Raw genomic sequence first — 22,574 nt, 5'->3', positions numbered from 1 at the left:
CAAATCTTAGTTTTCTGCATTATTTCATGGGTAAATGTTATTTATCAAACAATTCAAATGCCATCCTGAGAAGTTGTATTTTTTAGCACTTGTATTTTGTACTTACAGTTCTATTTTTAGCACTTATTTCTTTACAAATGAGTGAAAAGAATCCTAAGTCTTTTGTGGCCAACTGACCAGTAATACATGTTATACAGGGAAGGGCTGTGCATACAGTTCTCTGGATCCTCTGCAAGGCTCTTCTCTGCCCCACTGTTCACCTGTTACTTTGCTGCAGACATAACTGCACAACAGCAATCAGTGTCCTCAGTTTCAATAACCCACAAGTGCATCCTCACTCACTGTGCCCAGTGCTTCAGTGAACTCTGAGGTGCAGCTGCTTGTCACTAAATGTAGAATACCAGAATCAATCAGGAAGGAAACCTACCCACCAGCTCTACTGCTGCCAACTGTCAGAGTGCTTAAATATTCACCTAGCAATAGTATCATGGCCCAAAGAATGCTTAGACAAGGCTTCTGTTTCAAAGGACTTGGAAAGTCCTCAGTAATTCCCAGAATTGACATCTCCTCCTCCTGTTCTCAGCAAATCAACAATTCTAACAGTCTGGTGGGTTTTTGTTTTTTTTTTTTTTTTTTATTTGCTTGTTTTGTTTTGCTTGAAGTGAAATAAGTCTAGCAAATAAAAGAATTTGAAGTGTACAAGAATTTGATCCTCTTTGCAGAGTAAAGCATTAAAGTTGTGCTGGGAGGGATTGTTGCTTATAAACACATCAGGAGAAAACACCTGGGAGGGTTTGAACTGTTTGTACTGAAGTACTAGGTGGCAAGAGAACAAATGGGTACAAACTCATAATGAGGAAAGGCAGAAATTTGGAAGAGAATTAGAAGGTCACATAGACCAGATCCACACCAAAGCAGTGAGGATTTAGAATAACCCTTTACTAGAAGTATCAGGAAAAACAAAGAATAATTCCAGTGTGTCATCTGACATGCCCATGACAGTACTGACTATGGCGCTGGTATAAAATCAAAATTGCTAAATTTCATTATAGCTAAATTTTAAAAGTTCCTCCACCAATAAATAAAATAAGACGCAGTCAACTAGAGTCCATGTATGACTGTCATTTCCAAAAACATCAGAAAAGAGGAAAACTACTTAAGAGAAAAATACTTACATCTAAAGATTTACTTCTTTGTTTTGTTTTGTTTTGTTTTGTTTTGTTTTTTGCATAAGCACAAAATTGTTAAATTATGGCAACAGCCCAGAACACCACCATTTTAGTAACCAATTTCACTGTCAAGCTGAACTTCAAAACTGTAAGGGTTCAAATATTCTGCATCTTACCATCCTGCCTCCAGCACTGCGTTGTGAAGATCCCTCCTCATCTCCCAGTGAAACCCAGAGCACTTCTGTGCCTAATTACATAAGGGTTTAGGCCTGTAACCTTTACTTTCATTCACAAAAATTATTATCTTATACTCCACCTTCAAAGTTAAATATCCTATTAAAATCAAACCCCTTACATCAGTAGGTTTGCATAATATATATCCCTTTCTTTTGTGTTTGTTTTGGTTTTTTCCCTTGACCTTAGGCTGATTTTTTTCTATGGTTTTACCCTCCTCCTCATTGCCTTATATGAAAGGGGATGATGGTGAGACTTCTGAGAAGTGGGGGACTCCAATCCTTGCAAGATCTCCTCACTTAAGCATTTCCTAGTGATCTGTGATGCATTTATCAGTCTTCTGACATACAGACAGCTACACAAACAGTAAACAGTTATAAGAGGATATTTCTCTACAGAGGAAATATTTGCAAACTCTATTTTTTAAAAAAATCCTTTTTGATTTCAACACAAAATTATATTTCCCCTTTAAAGGCTGTCTTACTTAAGAAAACAAAAGAATTCAAGAAATTCTTAAAGAGGTTTTGTTATCCTTCATGAAATCAGTCAAGTCTTCAGGCAATTCCTAGAGAGGTTCATTAGTTTATTCACTACTATATCTCAGGGATTTATTTTTCTGTTTTAAAAATGAAAATGTGTACCCTAATATTAGCAGTATCAAGTAAAAACACAATAGAGATCAAGCATCTCATCTAATTAATCTTAAGTTAACCATATCCTTATTTATTTTTCTGACTGCAGAAACAGAAGATTAACAAGACTATGCCTCTTTTAACTTTTCTGCAGTGCAGTTACCAGATATATTTTTTAAACAATGTAAATACTCTAGTCACCATGACTGGTCTAACGCTGATAAATATTTTTTGATTTTTCAGTATAATTATTGGTTGCATTTTCCTACTTGAAGAAATGTGGCTTTTCTAAAAAACTTTAAAAATCCTGGTGGCCACACTGAAGTCAGCAGTGAAACACTATGAAGTTACTGTTGAGAATGTGCTATGTACATATGTATGTATCAAGGGATGAACCACCATTCACAACATGCAGCATTCTGAAAAGATTAAAAAAGCACATTTTTCCAAGTAAAGAATCTTGAACCACGAGGGTGATTTTTTGCCTTTTTTATAGAGCTCTTGCCATTGAAATATACATTGAAGAAGGAGGATGTATAACTTGAAAATAAATAAATGAATTATTTCAGTTTCCTTCATAAGTGTTTTTCTTCCCACCTTCTTTCATTCTTCCTACCTTCTTTACTTCTCTGACGATAATTTTTTAAAATTTTTTCCTGTGCAGCTTTTTGCCAAACTTTGTCTAAAAAGCCTGGTTTTAACTGTGCCTTTAACAACAACATAATCAATAGCCTCTACTTTCAGAATTATAGGGTCCCTTTACCATCTTCACAGCCCTCCTTTGGGCATTCTCCAATAGTTTTATATTATTACATTGTGGCACCCAAAACTGCCCCCAGCACTCGAGGTGAGGCTGCCCCAGCACAGAGCAGAGCAGGACAATCCCCTCCCTTGCCCAGCTGGCCATGCTGTGCCTGATGCCCCCAAGACAGGGTTGGCCCTCCTGGCTGCCAGGGTGCTACTGGCTCAGATTCAGCTTGCCAACAACCAGGACCACCAGGTCCTTTCTCTGCCACTGGTTTCCAGCCTCTCACTTCCCTGTCTGCACATCCATCCAGGGTTTCCCCATCCCAGACGGAGAATCTGGGCATTAGTCCTTGTTACACTTCATGTGGTTGGTGATTGTTCATCTCTCTAATTTATCCAGGTCTCTCTGCAGGGCCTCCCTGGCTTCAAGGGAGTCAACAGCTCCTCCCAGTTTAGTATTCTCAGTGAACTTAATACCCCTTCCAGTTCTACATCCAGGTAATTTATGAAGAGGTTGAGGAGCACAGGGCTGAGGATGGAGCCCTGCAGAACCCCACCAGTGACAGGTCAGCCTGATGTCATCCCATTCACTGTAACCCTTGTGCCTGACTCATGAGCCATCTGCTCACCCATCCCGTGATGGGTTTGTCCAGCTGTGGCCTGGACATTTTATCCAGAAGGATCCTGTGAGAGATGGTACCAAAAGCCCTACTGAAATCTAAAAAAGTATACACCCACTGCCTTCCCCCATCAACTAAGTGGGTTACCTTGTCGAAAAAGGAAATTGTCTTATGTTACTATATAACATTTCTAACTTGAAAAGCCACATAATCAATTTAATACAAAATCATCAGACCTTCATTATAACAAAATTATACAAGTGAAGTTACCTTTACAATTTATTAAATTATGTTTCTGGATTTTAACTACTGTAACTAACTCAGAAGATTTTTTTTTATACAAAGACTTAAAATACTTTTCATCTTAGCTTATTGCCTTAACCTTCAGGCTGTGTGCAATTCCACCACGCACCTTGTCCACCATGGGCTAGAAATAAATGTAACTATCACTTGGGAGGCAGGCAAAGCCAGCCTGGCGATAGAAGAAGCCAGCCAGGTCTGAAGAGTCTAAGATAAATGCGCTGGATTTCTTCATGTGCAAAAACGCTCATTGAAATCAAGAAACATCTGGGGAGACAATTGTTGCTTTTACTGGTTTAGTTGTTAAAACTGACTTAAGGCTTAAGAGCTTCAGGCTGTATTTAATGCAGGTATGTAACACTTTCTGGGAAAACTAGCTTTAGGTTTTGTAGGTGTAATGCCAGGGGAAATTCAGAGCAGACATTAGGAAAAATTGGTAGAGAAAATTGGCAGAGAAAAAGACAAATTCTACCCCCAGATATATAAGAGCAAATCTAGATAAACCCTGTATTCTTCCCATGCAATAATAAAATTACTTTGTAGCAAAATATCTGTAATATTACATAAAACTCTTCAAATCAAAGTCAATTCTTTGCATTAAATAAAAATGAAAACTTCAAAGAGTACAACTCGAAAAGCTAGGGAAAGCCAGAGGGAAGGTTAAGTGCCCTCCCCTGCACTACAGACATGCAGCTTTTAATGGTGTGACTCTCACATCAATCCCTTCCTCTTTACATGAACGGGTAATTATTTACCATTTCTTTTCATCTTTCTCATTCAGTATTTGGCCTCTGATGTTATTCAGCTTTTCCTGCTGCAAGGCCTACATTACACACAAAGTGCTGAATTTCCCTCAGGGAGCTCTCCCTGTCCTACCCAAGTGCATCCAGGGTATCCCAGTCTCCCCTTCAGCAGGAGGCCATTATTACCATTGCTTTATAATGTAGAAATGAAGGTCATAGATGCCTGAGGTACCCAACAATTTTGGCTGCTCAGATTGAGATAGCTGCTTTTTACAGAGTCCCTAGAATCTTCAGCCCTTATGATGGGTATGCCTACACGACCAGATTAAACCCTCAGGCTGAGGAACCCAGTTATTCATGCTGTCACGTTGCCGGAACATCACCTGCCATGGCACAGTTAGGACTCTCCCAAGTCATTTGCAAGGATGGCTGGAGAGTCCATGCTTCAAGGTCTGCTCCTAGTTAATTGTTTTTTTCCCAGTCATCTGCTTTGGAGTGCAGGTGAGAGTAACTGCACACAGGGAGGTTGCTGTGCTGAGCAGTGCCAGCCCCTTCCATGGACTCCACGTGCAAGACCTCTCCTCCAAAAGGATTCAAATCCCAGCCACTCATGCATGCCTTAGTCATAAACCTCTCTCCCAATCTTTGTCATACAAATTTTGCCAAAGAAGATGGAGAAGTCACAGTACATAAGCATGCTTCAGTGCTGGAGCATGTCTTGCATTTAAAGCAGTAAGGAAAAAAGTATGTGGTACCTAAGAAGAGGTTGTATCACAAGGACCCCAAGAAAAGTAAACAATTTTGCTTTCTTCTGACTTTTAAGGGATAAACTTCTACCATTTTTTTCACATGATGTCTTTTTGTCAAAATCTGTCAAATTGTTTTCAAGAAAAGATTAGATTAATTAATTTCCTTGCTTTGAAAACAAATGGAAGAGTTTTTCACAATTTGCTGGAAGTGTTTTCAACATTTTAAAACAAAATCTGTGTGACGGCTGTCACAAGGGTGTTTGGGTGAAAAAAGAGACGAGATGGTTGACTCCATGATCAGAAGGCTTGATTTATTATTTTATGATATATACATCTATTATAACTATACTAAAAGAAAAGAAAGGAAAGGTTTCCACAAGCTGCTACCTAACCTAAGAATCAAAAAGTAAAGAATGAAAACAAGGGAGCTCTCTCCGACTCTGTCAGAGAGAATTCAGTCCTGGATTGGCCAGTAACTACAAACATCCCAGATGGGCCAATCCAGATGGACCCGTTGCATTCCACAGCAGCAGATAATCTACTGTTTACTTCTTGTTGCTGAACTTCTCAGCTTCAGCAGGAAAAATCCTGAGAGAGGATTTTTCATAAAAGAAATGTCTGTGACAAATCTGGTTCTAGATGTACTGATATTTAATTATCTTTTTAAAAGTTCAAGAAAGCTCTGGATTAAAAAGAAGAGATTGTGAAATTATTAAACATTAAACAAATTATTAAATGGGTGATCCCATTCAAAGTATTTCTTTTCACATCTGAAGAGTCTAAGATAAATGTGCTGGTTTTCTTCATGTGCAAAAACGCTCACGGAAATCAAGCAAGATCTAGGGAGACAATTGTTGCATTTACTAGTTTAGCTGTTAAAACTGACTTAAGGCTTAAGAGCTTCAGGCTGTATTTAATGCAGGTATGTAACACTTTCTGGGAAAACTAGCTTTAGGTATTGCAGGTGTAATGTCAGGGGAAATTCAGAGCAGACCATAGGACAAAGTTTTTCACCCAGAGGATGGTTGGGCACTGGAACAGACTCTCCAGGGAAGGGGTCATGACACCAAGCCTTTCAGAGTTCAAGGAGAATCTGGTCAATGTTTTCAGTCATATGGTTTTTAGTTTTAGGTAATCCTGTGAGGAGCAGGGAGTTGAACTCAAAGATCCTTATGATGCCTTCTAACTGGAGAACTGGAGGTACTCTGTGATTTAAAAAAAACCTTAGAAAGCCTGTGCTCACCTCAGCATCTGACTCCTAAACCGTACAAATGGGATCCAGCAAGTTAGCCAAGAAAAGATGAAGCAAGTTTGTTGTGACAAAACCAATACATTTTTACTGAGCAAACACATTTCTGCTAACTTATTTGTTTGTATGATTCTTCTTTTAGTGTCTGCTTTGCTGTAATCTCTCTGCTGCCACAGCTTAGCTCTCAAATGTCTGCTCTTTGTTTCAAAATATAAGGATCTTTAGTTTCTTAATGGTGTGCTGTGGGATCTTTTACTAGAATTTCCTCTTAATTTCAGTTTTTAAAAAGATAGCTGAGGTGATAGCTAAAACTCTGCATAAAAGCATCCTGCTCAAATGAGTTGTTAGTTATTTCCATTTCCCACCTCTAGAGAAGTCACATCTCATCTAGTTAAGGATTGGCAAGCTGAACGCGGGAAGTGTCAGGAAACATGTCAAAGAATTCCTGAGCATCCTTTGTATGTCTCAGATTCATATCTATATGCAGGAACACATGCATGTGCGCACAGGAGAGAAGTATCTGAGCTTTGATTATCCAAATTGCTGGTGACAGCTCTTGGCACAAATCCTCAGGGGCTTCAGTGGGTGACACCACTTGAGCAATGTGGTCTGAGGGGGCAAAGATGGACCTTAGCCTGTCTCCTCTGTGACACAGCTTCTCTCCAAGCAATTCCTGGCCCTTGTCAGACTACAGTCATGGGCAGAGCTGTTACTGGAGAGCTGAGTCTTTCCATGAACTAAGACCAAATCCCAAATCCCACAGGTTGCTTTGACTGCTCTGTTAACAACTAGAGATGGGCTGGTCTATGAAAAATAAGATCTTGCTTTGAGAATAAATCCTGCAAAATCAGCTCTTGGGGCTATGGCCAACTGGTCTGAAATGATGCTTATTTCTACTTCATAACAGACCTCACCGGTTATTTATTTCTGGTATCTGAAAATTTAAACTTTGGCTGCACAAAGTCTTGGAGATCTGAAGGAAAAAACTCAAAAAAGATGAGGCCTTTTATAGACGAACTTTTCAGATTGACTAAATCAGTCTGTCTGCTAACTCGCTGTTCTCACCATCTTGAGCACAGAGGTGTCTTTTAGATGGATGAGCTGAACTTCACCAAGGAGCAGCAGACTCTGAAACTCTATATATTCCCTGGGAGCCCTGGATAAGAAAACCCAGACAGAAATAGGTAAGGTGACAGAAGACAGAAAAAGAGGGAAAGTATAACTGATAAAATGTTTTTTAAAGTCTTGCAGTCACACAGGCCTGGCAGTTTTGGCTTATCTGAGTTTTCTAACTACCCCAACAGCACTTGTAATCACTTACTGAAGCTCTTCTGCAAGGTAAAGCCACGTGGGTGGGCTCTAGACACACTACAGGTGATGCAGACTGCTTTACAAAAATCTAAATGCTCTTGAGAGCATTCAGAGTAATTTTACCTCAAGTCTCGTGGAATTTAGGGCTCAAGTGGTCTTTTTGAGTAGCACCTCTTCACAAGCCTGTATCTGAGCACTGGGATTGTAGCATCCCCTCGGCCTGCACTGGGGTCTCAAGATAGAGGCTTTGTAGCCCAACCACTGCTGAATCAAGATCCCCACCAAACTTTATTTCAGATCAGCTCCAATTCTCTCTTTCCTTACCAGCAGCTCTGCTCTTTGTGCTGGTGACAAGTGTGGCTATATGATCCTTACAAACAATCCTGATGCATTCCTGCTCAGTTTACAAAAAACTTTCCATTTCCATTGCAGGTTGAAACATCTCTCATTTAGGATGTTGTTGTTGGTCATGTCTGCACTTTACTGTTCATGTTTACAATTGGTTGCTAAGGGCTGTTACTGCTTTTGCCAAAGATACTGTCTTTCACTGCTTATTTAGCCTTCCCTGGAAACTTCTGAGGAGATGAGCTGTCACAGAGAAGTACAAGGCCGAATGGCAGATCATTTTCTTTAATGTCAAACAACCTGATATTACAGAAATGTGATTATGTAAGGTCCTCATGTCAGGTCTAAATCAGACTACATATTTATATCCCAACTAGCACTCTGGATCCAAAGGTTTGATTGGTGCTTCCATACAATTCTTTGAGAGTCTACAGATGTTACATGTGCAGGATACACTAATAATAGCAAATACATTAATATTAATAAATTAGAGCTTTGAGTTGCAATTTATCCATCCACTACCTGATTTTCTCTTCTAATTGCATTGCAGTGCATTGAGATGATGGAGGAGATTGTCAACACATCATTTGTTCTTTCAGGAGGCACTAATGTAACCAGTTGTCCTAAAGCAATTTGTTTTAGGGTTATTCTAAATATGTTAGCTTCTCTAACCCTTCAATCTTCCACTGCTCCCTGCCAATAACAGTGCTGCCAAGTAGTTGAAAGCAGTGAAGAACTTCACAGATGTCTTTTTGTTCTGCTGAAGAAAAGCCTGCACAGTGTAGTAATGAATGATGATTCTAGGTTTCTAGGCAGGGAAATATTACACAACATATAATATTATCCTATATACATAGAGAATGATGTCTGAAGCAATGAGGTACATCATACAGAAGAGTCAGATTTTATCCCTCTTTGAGTGAAATTGTGCCCAAAATTTTGGATGTTGCATTTTGGTCAGAATCCTGGTATACTGTTGAGTTTTCTAATAAAGAAAAAACAGGCAATGCCACCGTTCCAAATCTATAATTAAGGAAAGCACAGTTGTATTCCTAAGCGACTTCGGAAATTAAAACATTCAATTGCTGCCTCTGTAGAAATTTCAGTTTCAACCGTTTCTAATAGGACTTTTCCCCGATTCAATCAGGGTAAATGGTAGGCCTAAACCTACCTGGACCACAGATAGGAAGAGACTTGGCCGAAGAATACAGTTTGAAAGGAGCAGACACTCAAGAGACATTTGTCTCAGCCAATTAGGAGCCTATCTCAAACTTCTATTGTGGGTGCTTTACAGAAGCCCTGAAGGTAGAACAAAGGAATGAATCAGGCCTTGATTTTTGCGAGACTCAATTTTTGACAAGTGCCTTTGTGTTTGTTTTTCCATAGCTGTAAATATCCCCAAGGTCACAGCATCAGCAAGTCTTTACAGAAGGCTCTTATCATTAAAAATTAAGAAAAAATTCCATCTAATCTTGATCTGAAGAATCCAACTCTTCAACATGTTGATGTCTTCAACTATAGGATGCCTTGGAAAAACATCCCAAACTACTACTACAAACTGCTGTGCAGGGTCTAGGGCAACCCAACATCTTATTTTGCCTATCTGAGGAAAGCAGCCACCCAGAAAACAGAAAACTTTGCTTCCTGACCTTATCTAAGGCCTTATCAGTTTTGGTTCCACATAATGCACAGATACAGTTGGTCTGGGGGTGAGTAAGAGGAAGTTGTTCTTAGGAACTCCAGTTTAACACCATAGAGAAGAAGGTGCACTGACTTTTAGTCCTACCTGATACCAAGACTATTGATATTTTTTGACCCTCAAATTGACCTGACATTAGAAAAAAAGTGAGGACTCACTATCATGCACAACCCTATGCTACTGTTACTATAATTCTGAAATCAAGACAGGCTAAAAGGAACACTTTTATAAAAATGCCACTATAAATTAATTTATTTACTTCTATCAAGCCAAAATGTATTTTTAAAAGCCACAGCATCCTCTTAAAAAATGTGCTTCATCAGAGCCATTAGTTCAGGGTTTCTAATATTAAACACACAAGTCCCAAGTTCAAAGAAGGGTGTGGGAACCTCTAAGGCAGGATCAACACTCTACCTCACAGTCAGGAAGAAGACGCTCTTAACTCTCATCCAGGCCCAATGTGTAAGCAGGATCAAAAGGGACACAACCCACCCACATGATATTCTAAGCCTGGAAACCTCCTTTACAAGAGGTATGTAAAATAGTCCTTCCAAATAATTGAACAAGGTCTACTCTTTTCAAATACACCTTGAGGTGGTGGCCTTGGCTCCACCTTGATGTCATTGCTTGGTCATTAAACATTCACTGAAAGGCCTGCATTCATCCCTGTGATTCAAACCTGTGGTTTACATCTTCCAGGCTCCTGCTGCTATCAGTAATCCCCAGGACAGCTGCAGTGATGGAGACCATCCCCATTCCTACTGAACAAGAATGAGGCAGCCTGTGCTTGAAAGACAACAGACACAAATGAGTCTATAACTGAAGGGTGTGACCAGTCCTTTGGTGGGTGGTAATCTTGGATTACAAGAAGTGAAATGTTTATTTGCATCATGTTAATCTGTGAAAGGCCTAAAAGCTCAATTTTTCTCCATCAGTACCCAAACCACAAGATTACTGAGGAAAAGCAAGGTATTTTTGCTTCTACCTCGGTTATCTATAAACATGTTGAAGCAGCTAAACATTCTCATCCCTTCTTCAGTTCAAAAGGAGCAGAAGATACTGCAGAAGCACTGCTAATGCCACTTTAATGACATGCCTAAATAGGGACCAGAGTGACTATCAGTAGCCAGGCTAGTCCTGAGAATAAATTCAAGTATAAAGCTTACCCAGTTAAGAGGTTTGCTCTATGTCAGCAATAATAAGAATGAAGAAAGCATAAGAGGAAATATTCCAGAAGGCAAGACCTTCTAGACAGGGCTCCTGTCAAGGTAGAGCGACTCTGTGCTGTTAATCTCAGCAACCACTGGAAAAGCACGTTCAATACTGTCATTCACAGTTGTGTGATTTCAAGGCTAATTAAGCCTATTCACTGTTTTGAGGCTGCATTAGTGGGATTCTTCTAGCTTCTGCAGCTTGCCAGCACTTTCTGCTCAAACTGTCTCATAATGTCTCTGGTATATGCAAATTTACACTGAATGAATGGCTATAAATTATAGCAGGATTATTCTGCCATTTGAGATGAGATGAGGTCAACAACCTTGTAGGTAACCAAATTTCATACCTTAAGAGGGCAAATGACACAACTGAAAACTCTGTAAAAAGAAACACTGTGGCTTCATTTTGAGTTCTTGTATTTGATTGTAATTTTTATCTCTATATATATTGAAAATACAGCTAATTTTCTAAAAGTTAACTATTGATGAGGTACTGTGAAATATTACTTTATGAACTGCCTTATTAATGCTCCGAGGCAAATTTATCCTGTATTTGGACTGTACTGCCATAACTGATTTCTATTTCTTAACTTGTTAGGCAATCAGGGGGAGAAGCTCATCTCCAGTGTCATCAAAGAAGATTAGGTTTGAGAGCTTTGTTCAGTTAATTATCAGCACAGCTTTGCATTCATTTCCTCGTAGTGTGGTTTTACCTGAAGGGCTGACATTTATTTCCTAACAAGCTAGTACCTGGATATGAGGCAGCAGGAACACCTCGCAATGGCAAAGTCTGGTTTCCTAGTAAGAAGTATTTTCCTAGGGGTAACAAAAACGTAGGGGCTTGTGCATCACATGCCAGTGCTGTGGTAAGAGAGCTGCTCAGCCCCTCTGCCTTGGCTCAGGCTGCAAATGCCCTCACACAATTTTACAGCGCACTGTGCTCCCCTGTCACGGTACTGAGAGGGGCAAATTGGTCAATTGCCATTGCTCCTTGTAAAGAGTTCAGCTGCTCTTTATCGCAGCCTGCTCCTAAATGCTCAGAGCTGCATTATGCCAGCATTACATATATTATTTATTAGCTAATAGATTGTTGTTCTGACTCTCTTGCTGGTGCCAGCAGTGATGCTACTGACTACTCTTTATAGTCATCCAGAGAAGGAATAGGGATGTACAGAATCCAGACACCTAAGTCACAGCTGATCTATCATTATGGCTAAATATAGATTTCCTGCATTAGAAACAAATAAATTTAAAACACCACTGATTTTACTGGCCTGAGACTTTTCTCTTATTGTTTCCCTGCTGTTCATACCATAACCCAGGAAGAACTACGTTCAAAATAATATTCCTTATATTCTGATTATGCAGTTAACATCATCATACTTTCATGCTGGTGAAAAAGAATTAGTTTAAGACTCTCATCCTTTAAGAAATTCATCCATTAAGAAACTCCATCCCTCCAGACTTGGAAGAAGGAATGTATTGCACAGCAAACAAGTGAAAACTTAGGAAGATGCCAATGTGTGACTTGTGCTGAAATTTCTGCACATTCTGTAGCAAGCACTGGGATGGACAAAAGGCAAAATAACCTTTGCTGTCCTTCCAGATTTTTAGGAAGAATACAAGCAGGTTGAAGCCTAATAGATTTTAAATATCTTGACTGATGCATACTCTCCTAAGGCTTTTATGGTATGTAGTGGTCTGGGAAGCTTTACTGGGACTGACTTTTTACAGTAACCAAGATAAGAAACCTCCAAATTCTGTTCAATAAACACTTGAGTTGTTAAGCTTCTCTGTTAAATTTTTTTAAAAATTTAGCCATATATATGCATTTTACTTGGACTTCATTTGAGCGTGACTGAGCAATGCATATATTATAGCATGCAATATGATACCTCTAATTGCATAATAGTGAAGAAAAAATTCAAAACAATGAAATTCTTTCCATATCTTTTCCATATAGCCAGAGAAGTGTAGATTAAAAAACATATGAAGGTATGGAATTGCACAAAAATCTGCATTTACAATAGGATTAAATCTACTCTGTAATGTCCTAAGCAATTTCTTTGCACATTACCCCATAGAACACTGTTGCACATCTTAAAAAATCTCTGCAATTTAATATTGGAAAATTTATTTTGGTTTGAAGTTAATATTCTTGTTACAAAGTAAACACGCATTTCTCCCTACTAAAATGTGAGTTAAAACAACATATTCCAAAGATTTATTATGAAATCCAAGAAATCAAATACCCAGTTCCACTACTCCAGCAATAACCACAAAAAAAAGATGCCAACTACAGATGGGAAATCAAAAATATTTTCTCTTGGGGTGCACATATATTATGACTAGAAACAGCAAAACACAACAAAGTAAACTACAGCCTGTTTTTTTTATCATGCATCCATTATAATGTTTATTTTATATTATTGTTTAATGTTTATTCTATATTTGTTTTTGTATTTATGTTTATAATAAATATAGATAAATAAAATATTGTTCAGACACCTCTTAGCTAAAAAAACCTTATTCCTAAAGATGATAAAAACTTACTATTGCAATATTAGACAAACATGTATAGTCCTCTCAGAGGCAATCGTTGCTTAATTCCAAGAGCTGTGAGCATTGCTGGGTCAGAAGACATTAAGCAATAACATGATGAATTAATAGAATTGACCCCTGAAAACATCCAAAAATTCATTTTTAGGCTGCATGTATTTCTACTGTGATGAAACTGAAGTGGAGTACAGCTTTAAGTGCTTCCCTTTCTGGCTCCCACCTCTTCCTATGGGGAGCAGCAGGTCTGTACTCTGGTAGAGCAAATACCTCCAGGAGGGTCTGCAGTGGAATCCCACTGCACTGACACACTTCCAGTCACTGTCCCCTTCACCAGATATCTCAGCTTGCATTCCTCCTCCGAGCTGAGACCAGACAGACCTTCCCCAATGTGCTGTTTATATCATGACAGACGGAGTAAAACACTGACTGAAATAGCCTTCAGCAGGTAGCTTTACATACAGGAACATCATGGAATATATTTTACCTGCACATGTGGTTACACGAAACTCAAGGAAGTCACATAAGATCAGGATTTTTTTCTAAAAGTGACAGTAGCAAACTGTTTGGCAAAATCCCAACTGTTGGCAAGAAAGCTATTGCAAATCTTGACCTCTCGCCTTGCTTCGAATAGCAAGCCAGAATTTGCCAATTAACTTTCACTTAGAAGAAAAAAAAAAGGCTGAGTATGAATAAATATATGTGATATGGCATTGTTAAGGCAATGGGACATTTCAAAATGCTGAAGCAAACGGAGATGTTCAGGCTGAAGCGTGCTGCTCTGAACAGCCCCTCTCCCTCATTCTCGAGATGAAGATGTTTTACTATCTGCACACATCTGAGTGAGGGCAACCTGCTGATCTCCAGCAACAGCATCCAGCCGAGAAAAGAGGGACAGAAATTTGAATGCTGTGGTTAGAGCAGCCTGCAGAAGCATTCACTGGAAAAAAAAAAAATTTATAACAAGCCAGCTGCAAGTTCCACTAATGCTGAATGAAGTGAGAGTTTATCAGTTGTATCAGATTTATCAGTTGTTTGAACAGAATAGACAGAAGTGCTAAGAACCAGAAACAAACTATTTTTTTTCTGTACTGCATCTTATCTCTCTGGGAAAGACTCCAGAGTTTTGCTAGCACATCTTGGTGATCAGAGAACAAACAAATCCCATAAGTGGCATGTACTCACTGACCCTGCTCCCCTGAAAGTTTCTACTAAAACTCCCTGGAGGATCGTGTCCCAGGCTTGGTGGAATGTTCAGTTTTGCAGACCTTGCCCAGCCTCTAAGGCTTGGTGCTAGCTCTGCTCTAAGCTGGACAGAGTTGCCAGCTGAGCAAACTTGAACTCTAGGTGTTTGTAATGCAAAATGTTACCAGACAGGCTTTTCCCCCTCCCAAGCCTGCCCAGTCTCCCTGTTGTTCTTCCTCTTCTAAACCAATCCTGGCACCTACTCAGAGCTCCAGGACAGGGTCACTGAAATCCTTCACTAAGGTGCGCTTTTAATAGCGAGGTCTTGATGACTATGTATTTGCTAAGGAACATTGTCTCCACCTGATGCTATGGACGCTTCCTTTCTTACACAAACATTGAAAAAGTGACAATTTTGGCAGTGTTGCTAGAGTCAGTCTTTTCTGCATTGAATTAAAATGTCCAAGAAACTGCATATATATTGCCTATTGTATCTTAATCATTATGTAACTTGAATTGAATGAAGTCCAAACCCTACTATAAATATGGACAGTACATACACAGGGTATATACAAAGGTCTACCTTCACCCAGACAGTGAAATTCTGATAGAAGAAGCACACTGAATGGTTTGTATAAGCCATGTAGCCAATGAACATGCCTATTCATAAAGACATTTAGATTTTTAAATCCAGGGGCCAGCATGCTACCTACCTACAGAAAGCATATATGACAGTGTATTTTAGACTACCACAATGCTACATGTATTTTCTTCTGTAGAGGGGATTTTTCAGTCCCCGGGTGGATGGGATAATTCACCGACAGCTACCGAGAAGGCTGAGGTTTTGTATCATCAGGTTTCCACAAGCACTATCAGAGCATCGGAAACAAATGACGAGCCTTTATCGGTAGAGCTCACCCACGGCAGGAGGCAGAATACTACGAAATGTCATTCCCTCCCTCCCTTTAGCAGCTCTGTAGGAACAAAAATACAAGCCACGGTTTCCAAAGCGCTCCAGGGTGAGGGTTCTATTATCCAGCCTCAGACGGATCCAGGCAGCCGGGGAGAGCACCCGGGGTCCGTCCCGCCCCGCCGATCGTGCCCCCTCCCCGGGGGGCGCTCCCGGCTCGGGGCTCCCCGGGGCTCCCCGCGGGAGCTCCGCGCTCCCGGCCCGCCCGGGCGCTCCCGGCCAGCAGCAGCAGCTCTCGCCTCCCCTGGCAGTCCCATCAGGGCGGCAGCTGGCCATGACTCGGGCTCTCAAATAAATAAAAATAAAAGCAAAAGGCAGCCCTCGGCGGAAGAGGGATGCCCTCCCGCTTACCTGGCTCCGCGGGCGCCCGGGGCGCCGCCGGGGGCTGCAGGAGGGATTCCCCAGCGCTGGCAGGGGCTGCTCGGGCTTCCCCGGGCACCGCGCGGCCGCCACAGCCACGGCGAGGGATTTGTTTTGGTCGCTCCTTCCCGGGGAGGGTTTTCCTCTACATTCTCGGCTCCACATCACCGCCTCTCCCGGCACGGAGAGGGCTGGGGGTGGAAAAACCACGGCAAAGGCATCTCCCTCCTACCCCCGGAGATGAAAACCCGCCGGAGCAGCCGCGCGGCGAGCGGCCGGGGTGTCGGGCGGAGGATGGGGGGGGCCGAGGGGGGGATAAGAGTGGAGCCCTCGCTGCCCTCGCCCCGCTGTAATCCCCGGCTGCATGCGAGCCGCCGGCTGCCGGCGCGGCCGCCCGTGTCTGCGGCTGTGCGCGGCGGCGGCGGCAGCGCGGGGCGGGGGGGGCACGGCCGCTCCCGGCCGGGGCACGCGGGGCGCCCCCGCCCCCGCCCGCCGCGCTCCCGAGAGCCGCGCGCGCCCCCGCGCCCGCCCCGCGCTCCCCCGGCGCGGCTGGGGCTGCGCGCTCCCGGCACTGCCCCGGGCGGGGCGCGCCCCCCTCCCCGCGCTGCCCCCGGACTAAGGGGGCGCATCCTTCGCACCCTGCCCGGGCAGGGGAACCGCGCTCAGAGACATCAGCCGCGCACAGACACCGCGCCAGTGCCTCGGGAGGGGTGCTCGCACTCACAGACACACAGACAGACATACAGCCGCACGCACACACACACACACACACACACTCGTGCACATGCATGTACACACACAGCCCACACTGACCGCCCAGGCAGGGGATGTACACACACGCACACACACAACCCACGCTAAGGGCACCCTCCAGGCAGGGGATTCCCCTCTCACACCGTGTGAATCCACGTTAACATTCCTACGTATGGGATGCACGCACCTCTCGGACCTCCCCAGACAGGGAATGTGCAGGCTTGTACACAAACACAAACGCACCACACATACACACACACGCTTCCATGTACTGCCCCCTCCCATACACACAGACACACACCACCTTCTCCTGCTCAAGAGGGCATCCACAGCATCCCTTCCCAGTTTTCCTTTCCCAGCCAGGGGCTGGAAAGCCCAGCCGGGCACGGGCACACAGCACACAGCACAGGACTGTACCTGGCCAATGACCCGGCCGGTCCAGCCTTGCTATTGACATGCTGAGGGCCTGCCGAGGGCTGAAGCCCACAGCAGAAATCCAGTGCCCAGAGAGCCAGGACCCTTCACCCCTTCATGGGGCAGAGCTAATGCATTTTTGTCATCAAGTCTTGGCAAGGTTGCAGGCTGCAATCAAGACTTCAGCTACTCCTGCTGCCTCCCTTAGTATTTTATAGCTCTTTATTGTTTTTCCTTGATCATTCCAGATAATGGGAGGAAATCTCTTTCTCTCATTCATTAATGCCCCACTATATTTCAGGTATCAGATTAGAAAGCTTTTTTCCTTTTCAAGCTCTTCTCTGTTTCTCAGGTTTCATAACAGTCCATCTGTAGCTTTGCCCTCTGCATTGTGTTGCTCAGGCTTCATCTCATCCTGTAGCTCTGAGATTCAGCCTTAACTGTTGCACATTTTGCTGCTGGGATGAAGGCTTTCCAACAAAACTTTTATCAGTTTTCTTTTTTCTTTTTTTTAATTTGAAGACCTCCTAATTCTTTTGAAAGCTATCCAAGAAAGAGATTGGGCAGTATTTGCCAACATGATTTTAATTACAACCCACCAAAAAATAGGTTAAACTTTGAACGCTCATTTACTGTGCTGATTTTCACCCATATTATGTGAAAATAAAATCTCACTGTCTTGGGGACATATAAATGTATGATTTTAAAAAAAGTTTGCCTACCTTCTCCCAGCCTACCTGCAGAAGTTTTCTGAATGGCAACCACAGCAGTAGTCCTAGTCAGTGCTGAGTTCAAGGCTAGATTTCTATGAAAGAATGTGTCTATCCAGAAGAATGTACTTTGAAACCTGGACATCTGTGGCATAGGCATCCATGTCTAGGCAGGCTGCTCAGCCTAGTCTTACCCTTATGGTCAATCAGAGAAATTCTCTTCCACATCTTACATGTGATAAACAAAGCTCCATAGCAACCCATTCCTCTCCTCAGCTACTCCCCAGCTGAGATGTTGGTATCTATGTATTTCATATGTTCCACCCCCTGTGTGTACATGTATCCACGTGTCTTATCATTAATTTTTGAATGCACCAATCAGTTTCAGCTGAGCAAAACTCTCAAAGGCAATTAAATTACAACAAGTTTAAGAAAAAGAAGGCAGATGGATGAAGATAAGTACCTCTTTGTGCTCAGAGCATGGCAAAGGTGACATTAGGAGTTCATGTGTTGTTACATACTTCAGATCTGCATGTACACGTGACATCAGTGAGAAAAGTTAACTGGAGCATCTGTCTTTTTAGCCACTGTAGTTCAGTAAAGCCTATGAGGCAGGGCTGTAGGAAACTGGAGTTCATTCCTTCAGATTCTCATTAAATAATAGGTTGTGAGGACCTCCAGTTCTCCTGTACTGCTTTTCATGATGCAGTGAGTGGTTTTGAAGCAGACTTTGTTTTCTTGATATTTTATTACTTGATTTTTCATTTTTGATAAAGGAAGAATGTCTTATCTCCCTCTCATACACATGCCCCCAGACACTAATAAGTCTTGCTTATTGGGAAAACTGACAGAAAGTGCAGTTCATAGGTGAGTTCCTGCAGTTCATTGGCTACAGTGGTATGCATGCTGTTAGACACTGCTCCAGAATAAGCAACTGATCTGCTTTCAAGAAGGAGAAGTTATTCTGGAATAAAAAGCTCCTTATTTTGCTAGTATGTCTGCAGTAAAAGTAATTTTATTCTGGGAAATTATTTTTGCACATAGAGGTACATTATCCTGCCTAGACTCATGTTTATATCACTGCATCTTTGTTATTCAATTTTCCTTTATAAACAGATGCTAGCAGTTCTTGGCTCACTCCTTTTCTAGGCTTGGGGCATTTATGTTTGTGAACACTCATCTTACCAGCATGCTTGGATATTGAAGGGAAGCCTCTGTTGATTCTCTAGTTACCAGAAATAAATGCAAAATGTATGGCCATGCTGCTGAACAGTGTCTTTCAGATCATGTGGGAAAGATTTCCTTTAGAGGAGTTTACTCTCAGCTGATCAGATAAGGGGAAGAAAGCAACAGCTTGAGAGAAAGAGAAATCTCTTTTCTACCAAGATTTCTGCTGCAGGATTTTCCCCCCTCATTACAGCGACATTCTTCAGAATACCTTTAATCCATCAAGACCATCCTTGTAAACATCCTGGGCCTCTTCCTTCTGACTTAACACCCACTTTATATAGACGAACCTGCTAGGTCTCTGTGAGGCAGTGCTTCCCAAATACCTCCCAGCAGTGAGAGGAGAAGCTGTTTAGAGGAAGGCATGGATGGAGAAAGATGGGCAGACATTTGGGAAAGTATAGCTAAATCTTGCTGTGACCAGGAGGATCATTTAAACTCACAGTCTAAATGTTGCAAGAAATAATTTTGTTCTCCACTGCTAAACACCTTGACCATACCAGTGAACTCATGTGAGCCCCTCATTTGCTTGCTTTTGAAGGAAGAAGAGTGGGTTTATGTTTGTCAGGGCCTTGAAGGCACAACCAGGACTGCTGGCCCTGATCCACTTTCCCTGAAGACTTCCCAAGCCCTGTCTATAGTACAGGACACCATTTCAGCTCAACACAGGGCTTTCAGTCCCTGCCTCAGAGACACTTCCCTGTGGAGAAGGGAATAATCTACTTACAGACTGGTTTAATGGCTATTCCTTCTTGTAGGAGCAGATATTACATTAAGCACCAACAACAGCAGGACTGCTGTAATCAGCATCAAAGCTGGCCTGTCTAAATAAATGGTTGATCATTTTCCTGAGTGTAATCATATCAGTTATTGCAATGCGGAAATATAATGTCAGATGGTTTTGAAATGTATCTTAATTTCCCAGCAGTGTGTCTAACAAATGGCAAAAATAAGTTCTGAAAGAGTGAAGCCCATCCTAGGGCCCTTTGTATCACTCAAGACTTGCAGAAAAAACAAGTCAAACAAAGGCAGCTTCTTGGCCAAGTCAAATATTCTCTTGAAATAAATCACATTAGGAATAGCATCTGGCAGTAGCATAACCCACCACCGTTCAGATCAAGTCTTGTCTGGATTAGGGGCTTCCTGATTACTGGAATAGCTTTCCATGCTTCCTATTGAGTGGTTGGGGTTTGTTTTGCTTTTTTCCTCCCTCTTTTATTTAAGTCTTGGTTTCCTGTATCATATTTCTCTAACTCAGAATACTATGTTTGCCATTCTTGTTGCCACAGATTAGGCTCTGACACTCTTTTTCCAAGTCTTGGTTTCTAGAGGGGCTCCTGGAAGTGTTTTCAGCCCTGTCACAGGCTGCAGAGGGACAACAGTCTCACTAGTGTTTAAGGGCTGCCTTGTGACACATCCAGGAGTGATATGCTGCTGCACACGGGGACAATAGTGGCAGCTTTCCCCTCCCTAGTTCCCATTAAATGGAAACTTACAGAGTTGGATATCCCAAAACCAGCAATGGAGATGAGCAAGAGCATAGCCAGGAAGGACAGACCATGGGAAATATGCCATTGTAAAACAGGCATAACTTCGATGGGTTTCAGGGTAGTTTTTTTGTCCATTCATAAAAATTTTTCATTGTTCTTTTCTTCTCTAGGTGGATTATTTTTGTTTTTTGGATATTTTGTTTTGTTTTAGTTTTCGTTTTGGGTTTTTTTTTGGATTTTTTTGTTCTGGGTTTTTTTTGGGGGCGAGGTTTGGGGGTGGGTTTTTTATGCTTGGTTTGGTTTTTGGTGTTTGTTTTTTTTTTAATTCTGGACAAATCTGCACAAGAAAATAGTCGTCGGTATCAGGGCTACAGTCAGTTGTGACATGACAAAGCATATCACATGACAAAACACAAACAGAAGTCAAACTTGAACTAAACAAAGGCATATCATTATGATTGAATCTGAATCATTAGAGTTACAGTTAGAGCTGAAACCGACATTTCAAATGTAGGCATTTTCTCATATGCAGAAGTCAAATAGATATGACTTACTGGTTGGGTTTTATGGCAAGCAAACAGGATGCCTGCTGAGTGGCTCCTGGAGCTCCACACTGCAACATTTAGGTTCTAGGATGTAGGACTCCCATTTGTGTAATATAAGATGGTGATGATTTCCACAAAGTCAAAAGTTTTTTTCAATTTCTTGTAGTAAGCTATTGCAGCTTGCATTTTTATTTTTTAAAAAATACACATTTGGTAATGCAATTTTCATATTTTTTTATTAGCATGAACTGAATGTTAATACTGCCTGACAATTAAAATGTTACCTGGTGTTATTCACAGACCTTTAAATTGAGATCCCTTATTTTGGCCCTATGCCAGATCACAACCTGAGAAATAATTAAGCTTTTTTCATGAATCCCAGGGATGGTACATCCCAGATACAAACTTGGTCTGCTATTGTTTTCTAGAAGTAACAGTGGTTTGGTCCACGTTGATGCAACTGAGCAGTCTAATAAAACCCAGTCCTGTCCCTACGAAGAGCTGGCACTTGCTGGTGACATTATATAGGGGATGCTTATAACCAAAGCTATATTTAGCATGAGGCTTGTTTAGGTGATCCAATATTGCTTGCTAACTTTGAACTCTGCTATGAAAAAATATGTTTCCTTAAATAGCATCTCTGAGAAGATGGCTTTCATGCCTTCCTTTGCCACTGCTTCTTCCACAGTCCCTCACTGCTACCTTCTCCCCCATCCTTGTCAAGTCAGAGCCCCAGAAGGCGAGTTTTCAATTCCAGGAGGGCTGTTGTGGAAGACATCCTTTGCAAGATCCTTAGAAGTTTGCAGTACCTGCCTGGGGTTTATGTACCAGGCAGAAATTTTTCTACCTTTCCCCAATCTGGTGAAAAGAGAGTCAGAATTTTCAGACTTTATGTTTTGGATTATTTCTGCTCTATATCAAAAATGATTTAATGATGGATTAATTAAAAGTCATCTGTCACAACAGTTTAGGCATAAGCAGAAGGTATTTTCTGCACAGGTCAAAGCTGGAGGAAAACAGCAAGGACTGGAAGAAGAGATGTTCCACAGCTGCTCAGAATAACCAGCTAAATACTCTCTTTATTAGTAAGGGAGAATGCAACATGTAGGAGCAGAGGATTTTGCAATGGGAAGATGCCAATTGCAGAGAGAGGAGGATGAGATTGTGATAAGCTGTGAGAGGTTGAAGCTTCTAGTTGTAAGGGCACTATCCTGGAGCTGAGTAGAAGAGCATGGATAGTCTGAGCAGAGAGATAGGGCTAGGCATGTGGGAAGAGAGCTTCCTCCATATCTTGATTTCTAATAGGGTCTTGGGGGAGCTATAGGGAGGTGAATTTTCCTGAAAGGCAGTTT

At 41.7% G+C, this 22,574-nt stretch overlaps 1 protein-coding gene across 1 annotated transcript in view; it reads right to left on the bottom strand.

Annotated features, from left to right (window-relative positions):
- KCNB2 (potassium voltage-gated channel subfamily B member 2) overlaps positions 1-16,478 on the bottom strand; it is a 184,382-nt gene extending 167,904 nt beyond the window's left edge. Inside the window, exon 1 of the mRNA XM_030971175.1 lies at positions 16,075-16,478. The gene's annotated coding sequence lies outside the window, so the exon portion shown is untranslated. The remainder of the gene's footprint in view (positions 1-16,074) is intronic.
- Between the last annotated feature and the right edge of the window lie 6,096 nt (positions 16,479-22,574).

This window comes from Camarhynchus parvulus, chromosome 2 (assembly GCF_901933205.1).
Source record: "Camarhynchus parvulus chromosome 2, STF_HiC, whole genome shotgun sequence".
Taxonomy (NCBI): domain Eukaryota; kingdom Metazoa; phylum Chordata; class Aves; order Passeriformes; family Thraupidae; genus Camarhynchus; species Camarhynchus parvulus.
This window is presented reverse-complemented; position numbering and strand designations above follow the sequence as displayed.